This window comes from Lampetra planeri, chromosome 60 (assembly GCF_965212315.1).
Source record: "Lampetra planeri chromosome 60, kcLamPlan1.2.h2, whole genome shotgun sequence".
Taxonomy (NCBI): Eukaryota; Metazoa; Chordata; class Hyperoartia; order Petromyzontiformes; family Petromyzontidae; genus Lampetra; species Lampetra planeri.
In genome coordinates, this window is record NC_136166.1 from 2,884,275 (window position 1) to 2,903,973 (window position 19,699).

Sequence of the window (19,699 nt, forward strand, 5' to 3'; positions counted from 1 at the left end):
GGGAGTTATGATGCACTTTTAAATCATCATGGAGATTGGCAAATCATTTCTTTAGGGCTTCTTTTTGTTATGTTTAGTTTGTTGTCCTTCTTCCCGCACCTCCGGTTGGCACGGTTGGCTACGCAGGGTGTGAAAGAAGTTCAACATACATAGAATATACATAAGAAAACAAAGATCCCCCGTATAGCCTTAACAGAGTGTTGGGGCAAGTGCTGTTAGCGAGCACCTATGAAGGCTGGAACGGCACACGAGAGGGTGGGTGGTCAGAACCACGCCCGGCCACCTTTGTCTCCCCCAGTGACGATGTTTACTACACACTGCACCAGGTACTCATTTGAGGCTTAGTCGACCATGTTGAGCCGTATAAGAGAGGCGAAGAGCCTGGCTCTGAGGAACTCAATCTCGCGCTCGGCTCGCAATCACACAGCAAACGCCCAGTAACACCGAATAAAACGCGGGCGAATGGTCTGGTCATTGTGACGTGTACGCGTCACACGTGGCGGGGTTCACGTCACCCCGCGCAGCCGCTAGGGGACGTTATCATTCAGTGCAACATTAAACTAAAACGGTAATGGAAAAATTAGGAGTCGGTTTAACCCTCTCTGGCAAAAAATATTAAAACATTTTTTTTTTAAACACGCTTTAATGAAATGTACCGTACTAGTAATGGTAGAACTCCACGACTCCAGGAAGTGGCCCCGAAACTTGCCATAACGTAAGGGGCCGTGGTGATTTACAGCCAACGTCAGTTGAGCGTGGACAATTAGACCCAAGCCGAAACATAACATAGAAAAAATAATGTTACAAACATTTATATTTTACATTTTTAATGATAGAGGATAGTATTGTCATCAGTGTGACATAAGTATTCCAAGTTTGCAGTCGATACCACATTGGTGGGTAAAAATTGAGTTGCAAGATTTGAGGATACAACAACAACAGAGTGAGTTAAATAAAAGGGAGTAAAAACGGGAGGCGTTAAGATGTTCAAACACCAAATAGATACATTTTGCAAGGAATCGAGTCTGCATTAGCCACACACAACACTTGTGGTGAACATGCCAACAAAACATGCTCTGATAATTACTATAATATATGGGCATTGATTGGCCTAGTCTCACCGCCAGTGTCAGAGCAGAGAACAACACCACAAGTGCGAACGGTGCAAGGGCAATGCACTAGCAGAGCACTTACAGCTCGGGGTGAGCAGCTCTATCACAAGATTCATTTTGTTACCAGTTTCAAAGTATGAAAAATAACTTTATTTGGATGCTTGCAAAAGGTACCACGGTCAAATGGCGTCGATTCTCCAGTCGAACCGCGAGCGAATTGTCGGGCAAAGGGCCGGGAATCGTGAGGCCAGGAAATGAACCGAACCTCCAGTCGATTGATATTTTTGGATATTTTTGATTTATAAACAACCGGTTTTTAATTCCGGAGGTGGATGCGTTCCTGGAAGGCACGAGGGCGAATTCCTGAAACGGCGTCAAACCGAAAGCGACGTTTCCCCACGAGAGACAGACACGGACAGCAGAGGGGGAGCGTGCGACGCGCCGCGTCTTCATCGCAGACGTACCCACGACGTTACGTGAACTTACTAAAAATCCCGCGCAACGGCAGTCAACTTGAACACAAATTAGATGGCGTTCAATTGCAGTACACTACATGACAAAACCGAAACACTGCACGTGAATAATAGATTGCGCTCTATGGTGCGGTACGTGTCTTTACGCACGACGCACGAAGTTATGTCTGTACAGAGTGGTAGTGGTGGGTGGTGGTGGTGGCGATGGCTGAGAGGCGACGGATAACGAGAAAGAACAAAACACGACGACGACGACGATGCCGTCAGCGACGTGAGCGCGTGTGTGGGGGTTGAGGGCGACGCAAGTCGGTAGCGGCGTTGATGATAACGTCGCGTTAACGGTAACGTGATGAAGGACTTGCGTGACGACGTAAATCGGGGGTGTTGCCGTTTGCAGTTCTTTTAGAACGAGAGACTTGGCGAGATGAGACGATCAAACTCGGCGTCACTTGAGGAACCCGCCTTTGGAAGCGAGGCGCTGACTGACAGGCGCTGGATAGCTGAGAGGCCATTACCAGCCTCCATCCCTCCCTCCTCCGCCTGCCCGGACCAACTTCTACCGCTTGTCTTTAAATCTCCCAACCACCACCACCACGGAGATCCGAGTGTGAGTTTTTATTCATTGCCGGCATGCGAGCCAAGCGTGTGTGCCCGCACGTAGCACGCACGGTACGCGTGCCTGTGTGTGCGTGTGTGCGCATGCGGCAAACCCGAGTTTTATTCCCGCTCACGGCCACATACATCAGTGACGATTATCTGAACCGGTCCTGGGCCTGCCTTAGGTCGACTCAGCTTCAAATGAGAACCTGGTGCGGTGTGTAGTGAACATCGCCACTGGGGAGACAAAGACGGACGGGCGTGATGCTGTCCCCAACTGCCCCTCGTTTACCGAGGTGGCCGCTCAGGGCAGCTGCCCCAATAGTCTGTTAAGGCTATAACGGGGGATATTTGTCTTTGTGCGCGCCTGAGTGTGCGTGCGCGCCTGAGTGTGTTTGCGCGTTTTAACACGAGCGAGCGCGTGTATTGACACGCGGATAGTGAGGAGGCCAAATTTGATGTCACGTTTTTGACAGATACGGAACCTGGAAGGAATTCGTCGCGTGTTTATTTTTTCAAGCTTGAAGCTGGCTTCACAGAAAAAAAATAAAAGAGTCTAAATATTTGGCCAAAACCGGCTCCCCCTTATCTGCGTGGCGAACGAAAATAAAAAGCCTCGGTTCCCAGACGGAAACTCCCGATACGACGGGAAAACGAGAGTCAAACATTCCGGGCACATCCATCCGCGATAAGAATTTAAACAGCGGAATATCAACAAAATGTATAGCAGCCAAATAATCAAATAATCTAAACGCGTGATGTTTATTCTAAACGTGGAGGGAAAAACCAGAGGACCGGGAGAAAAAACCACGCGACTACGGTGAGAGAGACACGCAGACGCCAAATACACAACAGGCGTCAGGGTCAAGAAAGAACCCACGACCTCCTGCATACCAGGCGAGGGAGTTAACATCTCATTCATTTTGGGCTCTGAGTTTGGGCATTTTCACAAAACCTTACAAATCTTAAACATCTGGCACAGACTGCGAGTGGTGACCCTCAGCTCTTAATCATACACGCTGGCCGCGAGGGTATTTGTTTTTCCCGAGTAACTTAACAATTACAATAGCCATTATTATTACTACCATAGTTATTATCTGGCTGCACCGCCGCACCCGCGGAGCGCACGTTGATGTGGGACCGCTTTTCTATTTGGGATTCATAAAGTGCCTTTCGCCAAGGAGCTTGACAATGCTTACCGACTACGGTACAAAATGGCAAAATAAGCGGTGGTGGTGGTGGGGAGGAAGTGAGTAGGGGTGGAGGGAGCGAGGTGGAAGCTGCGGCTGGGGAGGCGTTAGGTGCGCTGGGTGGTGCTGGTGGGGGGGGACGGTGACAATGCAGTCGAGAAATAAGGACCTGAGGGGCAGTGGGAAGAAGAGGCAAGCGGGGGGGGGGGAGAGTCGGAGGTGGAGAGGGAGTTTGTGCCGGTGACAAGCAGGGAGGTGGAGCGAGACTGGGCGCAGGGCGGCGGAGGGACAGCGAGAAGATGGGCAGCTTGTCACTTGGAGCGGCGTCTTGGGGCATAGAAGGAAATTAGATAAGAGAGGGGGGGGGGGCGAGTCCATGCTCTGCTCGGAGTGGCGCAGCGCGTTCCCAAGCGCTGGCTGCGTTCCACGAAACATCTAAAGCGGCTCCTGCCGAGGGACAGAGCGCTTGCTACGGGGTGCCCCGAAGAGCCACGCCGCCGGTGGCCACCGCCGTGCCGACGAGTTGCCGGTGCACCGCCGCCCGGCGCCGGGGTTCTTGGCGACGCGCGGATTTGCAATCGGAAGACAGAGCGCGTGGTGCCTGTCAACCCCTTGCCAGTGCCCCCTAGCTTATTACAGAGCAGTTGAGATCGTATTGGTCACTCCGTGCCCCTTAGAAATCTCAACGGTCATCCTACAAAGTCCCATCACAAGGGAGAAACACAAACAAATAGACAATCAACACGACTACACTCACCACTAGTACACTCACCACTACCACCACTACACTCACCACTACTACATTCACCACTACCACCACTACACTCACCACTAGTACACTCACCACTACCACTACTACACTCACCACTAGTACACTCACCACTACCACCACTACACTCACCACTAGTACATTCACCACGACTACACTCACCACTACTACACTCACCACTACATATCAGTCAACCCCTTATCAGTGCCCTACCTTATTACAGACCAGTTCAGACCGTATTGGTCACCCCGTGCCCCTTATAAATCTCGACGGTGAGGACGCGACGGCACAGCGCCGTCCGGCCTTCACAGGGAGGGCTTGAGAGGCAGCCCCCCCTCCACCCCCCCCACCACCCCCCACCCCGGTGGAGCCACTGGCAACGAGGATGGCCAGCGTGTCGCCACCGTCAGGGCCCAGCCGTGCCACAACTAAAAAGTGACAAATTCCTCAATTGGGGATCGCGCGCAACAAATCATCGCCGACACCACCACCACCACCTTGCCCTCCCCTCCTCCTTGTCCCCCCCTCCACCCTGGACGCGTGGAGTTTTCTCCGGGTCCTCCGGGTTTCCCCCCTCCGCATTCCGAATCGACGACGTCGCGCGTTCGAGAGCTATTTGCCTGCCGCGATACATTTCCCACGCGATGGCGACCATGATGATGATGACGATGATGATGATGGGTCACTTTGTCAAGCCGTCACTCACGACGGCGACAATGATGATGATGACGACGACGACGATGATAATGACGATGATGATGACGATGATGGACCACTTTGTCGAGCCGTCACTCGTGACGGCCAGGGTCCCTTCTGAAACAGAGCCACGCAGCGGCTCCGTGGGGCCTCACGCCCGGTAACATACGTAGACAGTTTCATAGTTTAATGGTCGAGAACGTCTTTCACATGGAGAGGGGGTCGAGAAAGGGGGTGACTGCGTTTCTCGGTGAACTAGGCCCAAGCCGCGTCCCCCTCAGCGCGGGGCCATGCGACGCGGCCGCCCGCCGGCGTGGACGTGCCGTGGGATCCGCTGGCGCTCGACGAGAACGGACGGCGCGGGCATCGAAGCGACGACGGCGACAAAAAGCGCAACGACAAAAATTGGCGGCCCCCGCCGTTCAGCGCGTCCGGGCTCAGAGCAATTCCCACCCCCCCTCCGTCCCCTAACGAGCGCGTTTCTTTCGTCCCATCTCCGGAAGGCCGTCGAAAACGGTCGAAGGTCCGGCAGCTCAACGAGCGGCAGCGTCCGGGCCGGGGCAGGAGCGTTGGGGAGCCGACGACCGGTCGTGAGCGTCGTACCAACGGCGCTGAAATCGCGCGCTCCCATAGGGCCACTGCACGGTCGACGGGTTGCGTAAACCACCGAGAGGTTTTTTTTCTTCTCCTCGTGCACGTGCGAGGGAGGTGTCGCGTCCGCGTGTATCTATTTTATCGCTTGTGTTCTCGGCGCGATGAAAACGCGGTCGGCGGCGACGGACCGTGAGGCGTGGTGACGGCGTGGTGGGGGAGCGAGGCCTTCATTCAGCAGTGGATAGACGTGGCCGATGACGACAATGACGATAGGGTTTATAAGCCGAACCATACGGTAGTCGCGGTTCGATTTTTCTTGCGGTGGTGGCGAGTGGAGCCGTCTCTCGGGGCTGCAGGGCTCCATGTAAAACTCGCGTCGCCCTCGCGAAAGGAGCGACGTCGCATCACGCGTCTCATCTCCTGCCTAAACTAACGCTTTTAAACTAAACTATGTTTTTTATTTTACCAAGTAAAGCCCGCCGAGCTGCTACGTAGCTTCATTTCAGAAGCAGCCTGGACCACAAATGATGACCCAACAAAGTGGCTCATCATCATCATCACCACGACGTGGAAATGTAGAGCGGCCAAATACTCGAAACGCGTGATGTGGATTCTAAATGTGGAGGGGAAAAAAAACAGAGGACCCGGAGAAAAACCCACGCGACCACAGGGTGAGAGAGACACGCAAACTACAAATATACAGCAGGTGTCAGGGTCGAGATCGAGTCCACGACCTCCTGCATACCAAGCGAGGTAGTTAACATCTCCTAGCCACTGTGGTGATGATGATGAGAGAGAGACACGCAGACTCCAAATATACAGCAGGCATTGTCAGGGTCGGGATCAAACCCACGGCCTCCTGTATATCAGGCGAGGTAGTTAACATCTCCTAGCCACTGTGGTGATGATGAGAGAGAGAGAGAGACACGCAGACTCCAAATATAGAGCAGGCATTGTCAGGGTCGGGATCGAACCCACGACCTCCTGCATACCAGGCGAGGTAGTTAACATCTCCTCACCACCGTGCATCCACGCGCGCGGCCGAGACTCAGTTGCGTAATTTCAAGCAAACGTCTCCTCGTGTCCACGGCGCAGGCCACAGTGTCCCACCGCATCCAATCGGAGCGCCTCGTGAAGAGCTCACGGGTTCGAGAGCAGAGGGGCGGCCCGGGGAACTTGACACAGACCTTGCACTCCCTCCCCCCTCTCTCTGCCCCCCTCTCAACACCTCCGGCTCTCTCCCCGGCGCCTCTCCGCTCGTCCCGCCTTCATCGTTTCCTTTCCAGCTCCCTCCCCCCCCCACGCGCACAGCCCCCTGGCCGAAAACAAAAAGAAACCACGGTTCTTTGCGTCGCTTCAAACGCCGCGACCCGCTCAGACCTCCTCTTCTTATCGCGCCGACCGAGCGCCGAGGAATGAACGAGCGGCAGATGCTCACGGGAGACAAGGCGGGGGAGCGGGTGGTGGGGACGTAGACAACGTTAAGCGACGTTAGACGACGCGGACCGGCAACACAGTTCCAGCGACGCCGGGCAGAGGCCTCGCAGGACGCAGAAGGAGCACGCAAAGACATCCCCTCATGCCGACTTGCACCGTAATCATAATGATTATTGTTGTTGTTACAGGGTGAAAATTCATGGCCAACGCGTAGAGTGAGAGCAAATCTAACCAGGTATCAACAAATAATAATAATAGGTGTTTTACCCTTTCTGGCAATATTTTGTACCTACGTGACTTTACCGAAAGAACCAAAGAGTATGGATCCCTGCAGTCACGAAAGCCTCAAATCAAAATTGCACAGGAGTTGTGTTAAGATGATCAAACACCAAATAGAAACCTTTTGAAAGGAATCGTACTGGCAAAAAGGTCCCATTGTAGCAAATCTAACCGTTGGCTTTTTGGTCATGAAAAAAACGGGGAGGGGGGGAGGCCGCAATATATGAAGATGTAACATTTTTTTTAGATAACAGTGAGGAAATCCACGACTCGAGTGCACGCACGGATACAGTGAACCCAGAGAGAGAGAGGGAGTGCACGCAGTCAACCCACAGGGCACTACCCTGGAGGCAATGCTGCTGCAAGTGTGACACACACCACGGATGGACGGTTACAATATCACTCCAACATTTACACAATCTCACACCCACAATGTGATTTCAATATCACCCCAGTATTTACACAATCTCTCACACACAATGTGATTTCAATATCACTCCAGTATTTACACAATTTCTCACACACAATGTGATTTCAATATCACTCCAGTATTTACACAATCTCACACACACAATGTGATTTCAATATCACTCCAGTATTTACACAATCTCTCACACACAATGTGATTTCAATATCACTCCAGTATTTACACAATCTCACACACACAATGTGATTTCAATATCACTCCAGCATTTACACAATCTCGCACACACAAGGTGATTTCAGTATCACTCCAGCATTTATACAATCTCGCACACACAATGTGATTTCAGTATCACTCCAGCATTTACACAATCTCTCACACACAATGTGATTTCAATATCACTCCAGCATTTACACAATCTCACACACACAATGTGATTTCAGTATCACTCCAGCATTTGCACAATCTCTCACACACAATGTGATTTCAATATCACTCCAGCATTTACACAATCTCTCACACACAATGTGATTTCAGTATCACTCCAGCATTTGCACAATCTCTCACACACAATGTGATTTCAATATCACTCCAGCATTTTCACAATCTCTCACACACAATGTGATTTCAGTATCACTCCAGCATTTGCACAATCTCGCACGCACAATGTGATTTCAGTATCACTCCAGCATTTGCACAATCTCGCACACACAATGTGATTTCAGTATCACTCCAGCATTTGCACAATCTCGCACACACAATGTGATTTCAATATCACTCCAGCATTTGCACAATCTCGCACACACAATGTGAGTTCAATATCACTCCAGCATTTACACAATCTCACACACACAATGTGATTTCAATATCACTCCAGCATTACACAATCTCTCACACACAATGTCATTTCAATATCACTACAGCATTTACACAATCTCACACACAATGTGATTTCAATGTCACTCCAGTACTTACACAATCTCTCACACACAATGTGATTCCAGTATCACTCCAGCATTACACAATCTCTCTCACACACAATGTGATTTCAGTATCACTCCAGCATTACACAATCTCTCTCACACACAATGTGATTTCAATATCACTACAGCATTACACAATCTCTCTCACACACAATGTGATTTCAGTATTACTCCAGCATTTACACAATTTCTCACACACAAGGTGATTTCAATATCACTCCAGTATTTACACAATCTCACACACACAATGTGATTTCAGTATCACTCCAGCATTTACACAATCTCTCACACACAATGTGATTTCAGCATCACTCCAGCATTTACACAATCTCGCACACACAATGTGATTTCAGTATCACTCCAGTATTTACACAATCTCTCACACACAATGTGATTTCAATATCACTCCAGTATTTACACAATCTCTCACACACAAGGTGATTTCAGTATCACTCCAGAATTTACACAATCTCTCACACACAATGTGATTTCAGTATCACTCCAGCATTTACACAATCTCTCACACGCAATGTGATTTCAATATCCCTCCAGCATTTACACAATCTCACACACACAAGGTGATTTCAGTATCACTCCATCATTACACAATATCTCTCACACACAATGTGATTTCAGTATCACTCCATCATTACACAATCTCTCTCACACAAAATGTAATTTCAATATCCCTCCAGCATTTACACAATCTCACACACACAAGGTGATTTCAGTATCACTCCAGCATTACACAATCTCTCTCACACACAATGTGATTTCAGTATCACTCCAGCATTACACAATCTCTCTCACACACAATGTAATTTCAATATCCCTCCAGCATTTACACAATCTCACACACACAAGGTGATTTCAGTATCACTCCAGCATTACACAATCTCTCTCACACACAATGTAATTTCAATATCCCTCCAGCATTTACACAATCTCACACACACAAGGTGATTTCAGTATCACTCCAGCATTACACAATCTCTCTCACACACAATGTGATTTCAGTATCACTCCAGCATTACACAATCTCTCTCACACACAATGTAATTTCAATATCCCTCCAGCATTACACAATCTCTCTCACACACAATGTGATTTCAGTATCACTCCAGCATTACACAATCTCTCTCACACACAATGTGATTTCAGTATCACTCCAGCATTACACAATCTCTCTCACACACAATGTGATTTCAGTATCACTCCAGCATTACACAATCTCTCTCACACACAATGTGATTTCAGTATCACTCCAGCATTACACAACCTCTCACACACACAATGTGATTTCAATATCACTCCAGCATTTACACAATCTCTCACACACAATGTGATTTCAATATCACTCCAGCATTTACACAATCTCACACACACAATGTGATTTCAATATCACTCCAGCATTTACACAATCTCTCACACAATGTGATTTCAATATCACTCCAGCATTTACACAATCTCACACACACAATGTGATTTCAGTATCACTCCAGCATTTACACAATCTCACACACACACAATGTGATTTCAATATCACTCCAGCATTTGCACAATATCGCACACACAATGTGATTTCAATATCACTCCAGCATTTACACAATCTCTCTCACACACAATGTGATTTCAGTATCACTCCAGCATTACACAATCTCTCTCACGCACAATGTGATTTCAGTATCACTCCAGCATTTGCACAATCTTTCACACACAATGTGATTTCAGTATCACTCCAGCATTTGCACAATCTCTCACACACAATGTGATTTCAATATCACTCCAGCATTTACACAATCTCACACACACAATGTGATTTCAGTATCACTCCAGCATTTGCACAATCTCTCACACACAATGTGATTTCAATATCACTCCAGCATTTACACAATCTCACACACACAATGTGAGTTCAATATCACTCCAGCATTTACACAATCTCGCACACACAATGTGATTTCAGTATCACTCCAGCATTTGCACAATCTCGCAGACACAATGTGAGTTCAATATCACTCCAGCAATTACACAATCTCGCAGACACAATGTGAGTTCAATATCACTCCAGCATTTACACAATCTCACACACACAATGTGATTTCAATATCACTCCAGCATTTACACAATCTCTCACACACAATGTGATTTCGATATCACTCCAGCATTTACACAATCTCACAGACACAATGTGAGTTCAGTATCACTCCAGCATTACACAATCTCTCTCACACACAATGTGATTTCAATATCACTCCAGCATTACACAACCTCTCACACACAATGTGATTTCAATATCACTCCAGCATTACACTACCTCTCACACACAATGTGATTTCAATATCACTCCAGCATTACACAACCTCTCACACACACGTGCCCTGCTGCACTCGAGCGCCGCGTCTGCTGCTGTGCGCCAGAACCGGGCCACCCCACAGGCAGTAAACGCGCCGTGTCCACTACCCCAAACGGTTTACACCGCCTCCTTGTGCAGGGAAAGTGCGTTTTCAGTTCCATACGGCGTACAGCCGTTTCAATAAGGGGCGAAAAAAACCCCGTGTCTATTTGTTTGTGTTTCTCAGTGCCTAACTGGAATAAAGTAGGCACTGATAAGGGGTTCACAGGTATGTAGTAGTGTATAGTATAGTGTATAGTAGTGTAGTGTATAGTAGTGTAATGTATAGTAGTGTAGTGTATAGTAGTGTATAGTAGTGTAGTGTATAGTAGTGTATAGTAGTGTAGTGTATAGTAGTTTAGTGTATAGTAGTGTAGTGTATAGTGTAGTGTACAGTAGTGTAGTGTATAGTAGTGTATAGTGTGGTGTATAGTGTAGTGTATAGTGTAGTGTATAGTAGTGCATAATGTAGTGAATAGTAGTGTAGTGTATAGTAGTGTAGTGTATAGTAGTGTATAGTGTAGTGAATAGTAGAGTAGTGTATAGTGTAGTGTATAGTATAGTGTAGTGTATAGCGTAGTGTATAGTGTAGTGTATAGTCGCATTCGATTTACCTGTATTCTTGTACAGTTAAATGTAATACGTTCGGCACTGCTAAGGGGTTGACGGCTATGCAATCATCTATTTATTTGCTGCGCTTACGCACGGCACGATCCAGAGATTTTAAAACAAATAACAAAGACAACTTCCTCGCGGCTCAAACAAGCAACGGGTTGGAAAGCCAACGTCAGAAATTCCACATTCCCATGGCGGGTGCCAGTCCGGTGCCCAGAGCAAACTCGACCCCCCCCCCCACGTCTTGCCCACACGACCGCGGAGGTAACGACGCTCGCTCACCTCCCACTCGCGGTCCTGAGCCAGTGGTGGAAGTTCCACGTTGCTATGGCAGGGGCGCGTCCATGCATGGGACAACCGCCTGTTTAAACTTTCCGACAGTGGTACCCCCACTCTATCGACCTCGGGGGGATGATGACGATGATGACGATGATAACGATGATGACGATGCCGACAATGATGACGACAATAATGATGACGATGATGACAATGATAACGATTATAACGATGATGACGATGACGACAATGATGATGACGATGATGACAATGATGATGATGACAATGATGATGACGACAATGATGATGACGATGATGACAATGATGATGATGACGATGACAATGACGACAATGATGATGACGATGATGATGATGACGATGACAACGATGATGATGACAATGATGATGACGATGATGATAATGACGGCAACGATCACGACGATGGTGATAATGACGAGTATTATGACGACGACGGCGATGGCATCAATTATGACAATGACAACTATTATCACGACGCCTCAGCCCCCCCCCCCCCACCTTGCCCGAGGTCCCAGCGGTGCACGCAGAAGCACGCCAGCGGCGCGGGCCGCAGCAGGTCGGGAGCCCACATGGAGAGGGGCATGGGGGGCGCTCCTCCTTCTCCTCCTCGGCAGCGACGCAGACGCCGCCGCCACGAGCCATCAACGCATCCCAGAGACTCCCACAAATCCCCACTAGCGGCAGTACCCAGCTTGGCACCACCCCCCCTCACCCCTCGCGTCCGTCCGTCCGTCAGCCCCCCCGGGGTCGAGTGACCACTCGCTCGGCGCTGTGGGTGGCTGGGGGTGGCTGCGATCTGTCGGCTGGGGGTGGCTGGGGGTGGCTGCGATCTGTCGGCTGGGGGTATCCGCCGCTCACTGCCCCACGGCCGCTAAACGCGAGCGGCCAATTGACGGCAACTCCATTCGCCTCCTCCCCTTCCCCCCTCCCCCTGCACCGCCCGGGGAAGGGACGAGTCCAAGTCGGGCGCGTCGGTGAGGGGGGTGGTTTTTGGAGTGTGTGTGTGTCTGTGTGTGTCTGTGTGTGTGTGTGTATGTCTGTGTGTGTCTGTGTATGTGTGTCTGTGTGTGTGTGTGTGTATGTGTGTGTGTGTGTATGTGTGTGTCTGTGTGTGTATGTCTGTGTGTGTGTCTGTGTGTGTGTATGTGTCTGTGTATCTGTGTGTGTGTGTCTGTGTGTGTGTCTGTATGTGTGTGTGTGTATGTGTGTCTGTGTGTGTGTCTGTGTGTCTGTGTGTGTCTGTGTGTGTGTCTGTGTGTGTGGGGAGCGGTAGTGTAGTGGTTAGCGCTACGCTGTGCTATGAACCTGGCGACCCGGGTTCGATTCCCGCTCACGGCCATCACCAGTGACGATTATCTGAACCGGTCCTGGGCCTCCTCCTAGGTCGACTCAGCCTCAAATGAGTACTCGGTGCGGTGTGTAAACATCGCCACTGGGGAGACAAAGGCGGCCGGGTGTGGTGTTGGCCACCCACCCCCTCGTGTGCCGTGCCGGCCTTCATAGCTGGGTTTATAGATCAATCCTTGCGTTATAAATCAATCCTTGCATTACGGATCGCGAGAGCCAAACACCGCACCTTCCCAGCCCCTCGGTAGCGCACCGGTTTTTGTAACGTGTGCTCGATTGCAACTAAATAAGTAATATTTAAAAAAAACACTTTTAAACAAAAACACGCTATTATGAAATGTACTAGTAATGGCAGAACTCCACGACTCCAGGAAGTGGCCCCGAAGTTTTCCACAACGTAAGGGGCCCTGGTGATTTACAGCCAACGTCAGTTGAGCGTGGACAATTAGACCCAAGCCGAAACATAACATATTAAAAAATCTTAAGAAATATAGAATTTTGCTTTTTTAATGATATAATATAGTATTGTCATCAGTATGACATAAGTATACCAAGTTTGCAGTCGATACCACATTGGGAAGTGGGTTAAAATTGAGTTACAAGATTTGAGGATACGACAACAACAACAGCAGACAGAGTGAGTTAAAAGAAATCGTGTAAAGAGAAGAAACGAACTTAAAGGAACGAATGGGGCAAAGTCCTTTATGGGATTCCCCCCCCTTCCAACCCAAACCCCCAAACCTACACACTCCCCTCCCACAGAGAGCCACACGAACACCCCCACGCAACGTGGGACAGTTTAGCGGCCCACAGAGGCATTTATTGACGATCAAACTCCTCTCGGAGTCGGGGTCCGGGTTAGGAATGTGGCCGAAACTCTTTTTACTTTCGTCTCTCTCTCTACACACACACATGCACTCACACTGACTGCTGCACACACACACTCACTGCTGCAATCACACACACACAAGACAAAGATCCCCCCGTGTAGCCTGCAACAGACTGTCGGGGCAAGTTCTGTTCGCGAGTAGCAGCAGCAGCAGCACCTATGAAGGCCGGCACGGCACACGAGGGGGTGGGTGGGTGGGTGGCCGGCACCGCGCCCGACCGCCTTTGTCTCCCCAGGGGTGAGGATGCGGTCACGCCACCTCTCCCAGCCGTGTGCCGTCCCCACGTGATCCTTCAACGCTTTCCTCGTCACTTCACGGATTTCCCTCTTCCACGTCGCGAGCGGCTGCACGACGCTGAACCCTTCCCTCTCCCTTCCCCCTCTCTCTCTACTTCTCTCCCTACTTATCTTTCTCTACCGCTTTCTCGACCCCTCTCTCTCTCTATGTGCTCAGGCGAAGATGGCGGTGTACAAGACGAGGAAAAAGATGCTGCAAGGTGACACTGACGGCTGCTCTGTGCTTCCAGTGTTTAGGGGCCTGCTCTAAGGGCGGCTCTGGCTGGAGCACGCGTACCACACACATGCCGGTGATGTGCAGCACGTCTTCTTCGAACGCTGTGGGGCCGGACAAGCCCCTCTCTGTACCAGCGTGGACGGCACCCTCGTGTTCACCTTCTGAAGCGCTCGCTCGTCACCGTGGCGTGCGCGATGACCACCACCACCACGTGGCTTTTATTTTGTGTTGTGCGCTGTGCATTTAGCGCCACAGCGCGTGGATTTGTAGCGTTTGTTTGCTGGTGACTTTGTGTATTTCGTATCGGAATCGCCTCCAGTGCTTTTGCTTCTGGCGGCAATAAAAGTTGTTTAAAAGTCAAAATTCTCTCTCTCTACCTATCCCTCTAGCCCTCTCTCAGCTGAAGCTTTCCCTCCCCTCTCTCTCTCATCGTGGCCAACAGCAGCAACAGCAGACCTCAACGTTCGCATCCAGCTCCTGAATACGTTGCCAACAGCGACACACGAGTGGCGCTTTGCGTGCACGCACACGCGCACACACACACACACGCATACACGCGCACGCTACGAAAACAAAGTTCCAAAGGGATTCGGAAGCGCGAGCGGACACAGCGCCGCACACAGACGTCGGCGACACGTGGCACGTGACCTATGTCACGACTCGCCCCCCCTCCCCACCCGCCCACACCCATCCCCGTCGTAGCAACGTGGAATTTCCACCACTGGCTCAGCGCTGTCAACAGGAGACGAGCAGGAATCTGCGCTGCCATTGAGGGGCCCTTACTAATCAATTGGCTGTGTCGGGTGGCGGCGGGTCTAACGGACACATTTATATTTACGCGATCTTACCCCAAAAACAACCTCTATTATACTCTTAGGTTCTTTCGGTAAAGTCACGTAGGTAATTTTTTTTTATAATAATAAAATAATAATAAATGAAAATAATTAAATTAAATCACGACGTTTCGGAAGCAACACAAGTCTTTGTCATCAGGTGTAACTGCTCCAGTAAAATTACTGTAGCATGTGTCAAATCTAGAACCTCTATTATGCAGTGTCGGATTAAGCTAGTGCGGGGCCTGTAGCATGTGTTATAAAGGGACCCTAAATAAATAAATAAAACATTCATATTAAAACACAAATGTTTAACTTGCATGGTAAAGTAATTGTGTTTTTTCATTTGCTATACGGCCAGATAATACGACAAATCGCTAACCTTAAACACCCAGTCGTTCGTAAAAGTTGAAGGCGGTATAGTACTATAGCAATAGAGCAAGTGGAGAATCACTGAACCGGAATTTATAGCTTGAAAGTATTTAGCGCGGGGCCCTTGAAAGCGCGGGGCCCCGTTGAATATGTCACTACTTTTGCTACTAAGATAATCCGGCACTGCTATTATGGATCGTATTGGTCGTGAAAACCATTACTAACTACTACGACGTGTTGAACTTATGTACGTACACATTTACTGGAACAAGCCATAGCTGAGACGATCCCAACCCGAATCCTTGCGGTAGCCGGTGGCGTGACCTTAACCCCGAAACCGTCACCCTGACCCTGCTGGCTGTAGGCTGCCACTCTTTCAAGCTCCGCCGTGTTAAACCGCGCATGACGATTTTCAAAGCTCACCGTTCTGCTTGAAGAAAGTAAAAACAAAAATTGGTTAAAGGTTCGAAACCTCGGCTGCCGTGTCGCGAGTCGGGTCAGCTTAGCCCCCCACCTCTTGGCTTATAAATGTATTCAGCAGAATGAATCTGATAATATTCACAACCACTTGGAAAGCGCCTTTCATATCCCCCAGTGCGCGTTGGACCATGGCTGATGACGACGATGTGGCTTCTGAGCGGTCATCATTACCCCAAACTGGGCCGAAGTCTCCAAAGCTCACCGCACCGGCTACGAATCCGATCTTCATCATCGGCGGCTACCGGGGTCACGAGCGGCGGCCGTGCCGGCTCCGTGGCTCCGCAACGGGTCCGTTGCGAGATCCCAGCGAGAGACCGCGAGAGGAGGCCACCTCTCGTGGCGATTGCCGCCGTGATTACGTCTTGCAAATTGAAACCGACCCCCTCCTCATCCATTCCTGAGACGCAGCGATGCGGCGGGCAGAGGAAGAAAGCTGTGGCGCTAGGGCGGGGGGGGGGAAGCCACCACGGCTTTAAAAAACAAAACAAAACCTCTCCGGCTACGCCGCTGTGCCCGCGAGGCGACGGAGTTCGCGGGGCTGCCCGCGCGGGCGACCGGCGCGCGGCGTCCCCGGCATCGTTCCCAACGTCCCCCCCCCGCCTCCACCAACCCGCACGGGGCGGTGATGACGCGAAAGACTCTCCCGATCGCCGCGCCACCTGTTGGGTTGTCACTCCGCCACTGGACGAGGGGCCTGACCACGCCGCAAACGTCTCGTGGCGATCGTTCGACCCTCGTCCGGCAAAAGGGCTGTGCGGGTGCACAGACAGACGTGTGTGGGTGCATGGATGGACGTGTGGCCGAACTGTGGAAACTCGTCAACCGCGATGCGTGACAACAGTGATAACCGGCTTCGCAGCCGGACCAGTTCCTCCCCCGATTCAACTTAGCCACGGTGGCTAGGAGATGTTAACTACCTCGCATGGTATACAGAAGGTCGTGGAATCGATCCCGACCCTGACGATGCCTGCTGTTTATTTGAAGAGTGCGTGTCTCTCTCTCATCATCATCACCACGGTGGCTAGGAGATGTTAACTACCTCGCCTGGTATACAGGAGGTCGTGGGATAGATCCCGATCCTGACGCCCGTAAATTAAAAGTTTGCGTGTTCTCTCTCCCCGTGGCCGCGTGGATTTCTCTCCGGGTTTTCCCTCCGCATGTGGAGTCAACGTCTCGAGTATTTGCCCGCTATAAATGTCCACGCGATGATAAGCCACTTTCCATTGAGCTATCATTTGTGATGACCAGGTCGCTTCTGAAAGAAGAGCTTCTACATAACAGCTCAGCCGGGCCTTCGCTGGTAAAATTTCAAACAACTTTAGTCATAGTTTTAGAAATAGTTTTAGTAATAGTGTTAGTAATAGTTTTAGTAATAGTGTTAGTTTTAGTAATAGTTTTAGTAATAGTGTTAGTGATAGTTTTAGTAGTAGTTTTAGTAATAGCGTTAGTAATAGTTTCAATTATAGTTTTAGTAATAGTGTTAGTAATAGTTTTAGTGTTAGTAATAGTTTTATTTTCCCACGGTAATATTTAGCTCTGGTCCTGCCCGTGAACGCCTCTGCTACTCCTGCTGAGAGATGCAGTTTTTTGTTACGGCCTCAGCAATTGCCCCGCGCTCGCAGTGGCATCGACAGCGGCGTCGGAGATACAAAGAGGGCGCGCGTCAAGGATGCAGCTCGCAAGCCAACTTGATCGTTAATCATCTCCTGGCGTGCGTGCGGGAGTGGCGATGCGGGGTGTTTATAACCGTGACTGAACTCTGAAACCCGGACAGCCAAGTTCAATTCCTGGCCACGGCCCGGGAAGTTGTCGAGTGATGTCTGCGAGCCGCTCTCGTGCCCCCTTCTACCCCCCTTCGCCAACCCACACTGACCGGCATGGTGAAGTATGGTCAAAAACCCCCTAACACATATATAAGGATATCCGGGTGAGGATGTTTGTTTCGTATTTTTAAAAAAGAACTTATCTCGCACCGCCCGTACCCACCAACCATGCTCATCCAGAGGCGCACGGCTGCGGTGGACAATAAACATAGCCACTGGGGAGACAAAGGTGGCTAGGCACTGTTGCCGGCCACCCCACCCGCTCTCTTCGTTAGGCGCTGCTCGTGAACAGCACTTGCCCCAGCAGTCCGTTAGAGCTATGCCAGGGGGGGGTGGTTTGGGATCTTTGTCTTTGTACCTCGGCGATAGACAAAACACGGCGACGCGGGGGGGGACCCCGAAACAGCAACAACATCAACAGCAGCAGCAGCAGAACGAAAAAGCAATCATGGAAGTAATAACGCCGGAAAGCGCGGCGAGAGGGAGAAGAAGGCGACGCTGGCGGGGCCGCACCTCGAGACCGGCGCGGTAATTCGAGAGTTAGAATCTTGGCTTTAGCCGGCTGACCGCCACTTTGAAAGTGGCTCTCGGTTGTTTTGGCTTTTTGGTGGCGGTGGGGACACGGCACCACTGCCCCCACCTCGACCCCCGGCTCCGGAGTGTGTGTGTGTGTTGGTCACTCACGGCCCCCCCCCCCCCCACCACGCAGTGTGTGTGTGTGTGTTGGTCACTCACGGCACCACTCACTCACCCACTCACTCACTCACCACTCCCCACTCACCACCCACTTACTCACCACTCACTCACTCCCCCTCGTGCTAACTCCAGGTGAAAGTGCCCTGCTCGTGGTGTGTATATCCCAGTGGGAGGGGACAGGTTGTGGATTAACCGCGCTGGACGAACTAACAACCAGACAGACGACTAGTTAACTTGACAACTCTAAACCACTACACTACAAACTAGTTCTTCTTGGTTCTTTCGGTAAAGTCACGTAGAAGGGAAGTAATAAAATAATAAAAATAAAACATAATAAAACAATTCTCACGACGTTTCGGCCACAACGCAAGCAGCCTGAGGATGGCTGCTTGCGTTGTGGCCGAAACGTCGTGAGAATTGTTTTATTATGTTTTATTTTTATTATTTTATTACTTCCCTTCTACGTGACTTTACCGAAAGAACCAAGAAGATGAATCCCTGCAGTCACGAAAGCTTTAAATCGAAATACAAACTAGTTTTTATGTTACCAGGTAAGGCCCCACTGAGCTGCTGTATAACTCTTCCTATCTTAATTTTTGGAGCTTTCGTGACTGCAGGAATTATTCTTTGGTTCTTTCGGTTAAGTCACGTCTAAAGATAAAATAATGAATTAAAATAATAGCGACGTTTCGATTGCAACACAAGCAATCATCATCAGGCATAAGAGAAATAGCAACAAAAATCTAACTAGAAAACTATAGACAGACATACAAGCAGACAGACATCACAAGGACACACAGAGAGAGGACACATATCGGCACAGAGAGAGGGGTCGTTTCTGTGACGGTCCCTTAAATATAGAAGCG

At 49.9% G+C, this 19,699-nt stretch overlaps 1 protein-coding gene and 1 long non-coding RNA gene across 2 annotated transcripts in view; one reads left to right on the forward strand and one right to left on the reverse strand.

Annotated features, from left to right (window-relative positions):
• Positions 1 to 19,699, reverse strand: part of LOC144736306 (stAR-related lipid transfer protein 13-like) — a gene marked incomplete at its 5' end in the record, with an annotated part of 150,757 nt that overhangs the window by 21,716 nt on the left and 109,342 nt on the right.
• On the forward strand, positions 13,369 to 14,992 carry LOC144736263 (uncharacterized). The gene is made up of 2 exons (XR_013588743.1): positions 13,369 to 14,353; positions 14,643 to 14,992. It is a non-coding gene; the product is annotated as an uncharacterized LOC144736263 (long non-coding RNA).